The following is a 4,812-nucleotide window of genomic DNA, read 5'->3' as shown; positions in this document are numbered from 1 at the left end:
CCTCATCTGACCCTCGTTTGATAAAACCTTTAGATCCTTAGAGGTCTAGGGCAGAAATTAAAACATTGCCTGTTCTCTGCAGATTGCTGCAAAATTCTCCATGCCTTTCTCTGGAAGGCAGCTTAGCAATGTGGACTGTGTTGGATTTAGGAAGTAGGAAGAACTAAGTTTGAATCCTGAGTGTCACTTATTAAGCGGTGTGATTCCGAACACGCCACTGACTCGATATCGGTTTCAGGATTTGTAAAAAATGAAAAAATAAAAGCACTTATGTCACAGGATTGTTTTGAGTTTCAAATGAGATAATGTATGTAAAGTATTATGCAAAACCTTAAAGCACTCCGTAGATGTTAGCTATTATTATTATAATTGCTGAGATGAGAGTGAAATCCTTAGTCCCTTATTATTATAGATAATGGCTCCCCTAGAGACCTTTAGAGGCAACCTGGTGGGAGGGGGTCTTCTTCAACTCCAGCATCACTTTACTAGTCTCACTAAATCTCTGACTTTCTCTTCCTTTCTCTGATGTTGCCCACTTCCTAAATTGTGCTGGAACTTCTTTGTCACCCTTTCTTTGAAAGCATTTTTTCCTCTTCACCTGTTCTTTGAGTATTTGTGTGCACGTGCGTGTGTGTGTACAAAATAAATTCACTGTAATATGATATAATATAACCTGACATGACACAAATAATACATATCATATATTATGTATGATATGACATGACATAACAACAATATAATATAGAACCAAAAACAGCATAATATAGAGTAACATAACACAACATGACAGAATATAACATGACACAACACGACACGACACGATATAATATAATATAATATAATGTAATGTAATGTAGTGTAGTGTGATGTGATGTGTTGTGATATGATGATATATGATATGATATAATTACACATGCATGTATGTATATGCACATACACATGAACTTTTTTTTCAGGGTGAAGGCTAGAGCAACTAGGAGATCAAGAAAGGCTTCATGATAAGATGATGTTGAGCTGCATGTTGAAGGGAACTGAGAATGCTGATAGGTTCTTGTAAGGAAGAGATTAGTCCAAGGAGACCTTTGCCAACATTTTGATGAAATGTGAGCATACTACATCAATTGTATCCCCCCTATTCTCCAATCCAGTACTGTTAAAAAAAACCACCACCACCACCACAACAACAACACAGAAGTGAGATCACCGTGCTGTGAATTGTTTGTAATTAGTTTATGGTAGTTCATAGTGATTAACATTTCCCTTTCTAGGTATTCATGAACTGGCCCTTTAAAACAATGTTCTAGAGCAGGGATGCAGAACCTATGGCCTTGAGGCCACATTTGGCTCTGCAAGTCCTCAAGTGTGGCTTTGTGGTTTGGTCTTTTACAATCTGGATTCAGTCAAAGGACCATACTTGAGGACCTAGAAGGCCACATATGGCCTCAAGGCTGCAGGTTCCCCATCCCTGTTCTCCAGTCTTACCAGAATTTGAAGTTTGCCTACAGATGGAATTTTGCTTTCTCCTTCTTCTTGAATATTGGCAAATGTTTCTTTCTACTGTTCCGTGACGCCCCCTTTTTCTTACCAAGATTGCATAAAGAGTACAAGCAGTGACTCAGCCATCTGATTGGGTGATTCTATCATTATCTTGGGATGCCGTTCATTTAGACCTGAGAGAAGCCAGATGCGGTTATTTGTTTCCTTAGTTATCTCGAACTTCAATGTCCCTCCTGACCATTTATTACTCTGTCTTTCCCAATCTGAAAAATGGGCTGTTTCATCAATCTCCTTGGAGAAGAAAACAAGAGCGGTACTCAATGGTAATTTAGCTTTTTTTCTCCTTGTCTTCTTTTATCATTGTCCTACCTATTCTCTTGCAGTGACCCCATCTCTTTTTTGATCTTCCTATTTTTCTGCAACATTGCTGTAAACAAGGTCTTTTTTCATTGTCTTTAGCATTCATCACATGCCTCGGCTTATTCTCAGTTTAGCCTTCCCTGCGTTATTCTTGCAGGATGATGCTCTGTTCTGCAGTCATCCTTAATTACATAAGGATCCACACTTTAGTCATCTGTGGTAGAAGAGGAACTATCTGACAAGAAGGGATAAAAATGGAAACAGCAGGAGTAAAGGAAGAATCAATGACCCTCAGAGTTCCCTAAACCAATAGATTCCATCTTGCTAAAATCCCGTGAGTTGGCAACAGCTGAAGAATTGTTTGCTTTGAATCCTGTGTTGGCATTGATGTCTACTGATAAATTTAGCTGAACTCAGTTTTTAAAAGGTGCAAATTAAAGCAATTGAATTTTTACCCACTAACATGATACAGAACCCTGAAAACCTTTATTTAGCTCCAGTTTTCATTTTTCAAGCAATTGTTTTGCACATCATTTGGATACAAGCTCTCAGTTTTCATGGCAGAATAGGCTGTTTCCATATTCTAGTATGTTAATATCTTCCTTAACATCCTAACATTATTAAAACTTAGTTGGCTTGATCCAAGAAGACTATCTGATATAAATCATAATGTATAGAAGGATTCATTTTCTCATAACTCCATCTTTACTGTTTCCCTCAAAAGCCTTATCCTCCTGCTTGTAACACAGAAAATGTGCTTACAGCAAGTTTTCTCCCCCCATTGGAGCCTGATTTTAACTGGTTGACTTGTTCTAAATAGCCACACTATCTGTACACATACACCCAATATGCTACATTTTGGATTTGGGTAAGTTTGAAAATTGGTCTGAATGAATATTCTGGAAATAGAATGGAATAAGTTGATTCCAATGCAGAGACCGGGGAAAAAAAACAAACCAAAAAAACCCACCTCATACCTTTTAATCTGAGCCTAGTTTCCAAAGATTGTTTCTCCCTCCCCCCCCCCCCACCACCACCTTGTCTTCTGCAAATGTGAATTGAGAAAGGGAAAAGTTTCAAAACCAGGGACAAAGCTAGCTGGACAAGATTGAAATGTAGCGTCTGTAGGAATGCAAGCTAATTGCTCCTTGGTGAGAAAATGGAAGGAGCTTGATGTACCATCATTCTTAAGAGGCACAGAGTTTCCAAGTCTGAGAACTAGAATTTAACAATTGTTGGGAAAGCATACTGTTTGCTTTTTTGACTGCCTGGAAAAAGAAAAAAAAACATCCAGGGAGTTTCAAAGTAATAGCTCTTATCATTGAAGATAGTTGAAAATAAAAGCAACTAAAGGACTTAAAAAAGTCTTATTCAAAACAGTTTTACCTTTTCATACAGTTTAATGAAGCTCTTTATTTTCCCAGGCTCCATAATCTGGTTGTCTATGTGTATTTATTTCCATTTACAATTATTTTCCTTATTTTGGTCATTATAAAAGCAGGTTTAATTCTTTAACGTTGGGGCAATGTTTTCAGAAAGCAACATCTGAGATTTTAGCTTTCAGGCAGAGCCAAATGACTTAATTTCTGTTATAATAAATATGTTTGCTATTCTCAGATTTCCATCAGCAGGGAAAAAGTCAAAAGGTCCCATATGGTCTATTCCACCATATTTAGTTTTTGTGAGATGATAAAATATTGAGATTGGGACAGGTACCAAAAATATGTGTGTATGTTTGGTTTTTTCCTTTGCCTTGAAAATGCTTAGCTAGTTAAGCAGTCAGTCAACAAAATTTATTTAGCTATCATTGTGAACAGTAGGTTTCTAGTCAGTGATTTGCAAAACTGTTGAAAAAACTAAGGAATGTGTATTAAACCTGAACCAAGTTCTTTTCTATGACTATATCTCACTAATGTTGATGCCAGTGACAGATTTCTTTTGAAGTCAAGAAGAGTTCGGATTACAGGGTAGAGATCTACATTAACAAGAGTGAGAAACAAGAAAAGGAATTGATCCATGACCACAAGTTTAGAAGGAAAGGTAAATGATAGCTACCAGCCAAAAGTGAAGATCACAGCAGAAATTTGGACAACTCTTTGTTACTGGATGGATATCAGAGTCAGCATAGAAATAAAGTCCTATCAACCATTTTTACAAAGGAAATCTCTGTTGAGGAAATTTTTAGTTCCTTAGTTCAATCCAAAATTGGGCTCTGAACATGTAACATACACAGAGACACACACACACACACACACACACACAAAACAACATCAGATATCCTTTGCATGTTTCTGTTGAGTCATGTAGGAGCTCTGTCTATGTGTGTCTCACTGTTGAGAGTCTCCTGATTGGTTGCTGAGACTGAAGAACTGATAGAACATGGTGTCATACCACGTAAGAGAAGAGGCAACTTTCAGCTGTCAGCCTTCTTGGATTTAGCCTCCTATGAGACAAGCAGTGATATCAGCAAGTGGCAGAGAAGAATAGGTCTTCTCTAGCCCAAAATACTGATAACGGAGGCCACTGCTTCCTACCACCACCACCATCACCCCCAGTTCTCACCAATGAACATAAACTGAGCTTTCTTATGACCCTCTGTCTGCCTTGTTCTCTCTTGTGTGTTCCTTTCATTTAGATACAACATCTAGAGTCTGGTAAAAATGACTAGTGAGATTGCAAGAATAGCGTCAGGCATCACCACCTTCTAGGGGAACCAGAACATCATGGGATGAGGGAAAAGTAACCAGTCCGCAGAAAGAATAGTCAGGTACCAAGAGAAAATTTGATATCAAAAACATCAAGTTTAGCTCTTTGATCACACAATGCCAAGTGCAGAGGTAAAAACTTAAGTAGATAATTAGAAGTCTTACAAAAACTATTTTATATTCCAACAAAGCTTTAAGAGTAACTTCCTAGTTGACCACACTAAGTTAAGCTTTTGAATTCTTTTTTTTT

The sequence above is a fragment of the Trichosurus vulpecula genome, chromosome 2, assembly GCF_011100635.1.
Source record: "Trichosurus vulpecula isolate mTriVul1 chromosome 2, mTriVul1.pri, whole genome shotgun sequence".
NCBI lineage: Eukaryota > Metazoa > Chordata > Mammalia > Diprotodontia > Phalangeridae > Trichosurus > Trichosurus vulpecula.
The sequence above is the reverse complement of the archived record's forward strand: the minus strand, read 5'-3'. Positions refer to the sequence as shown.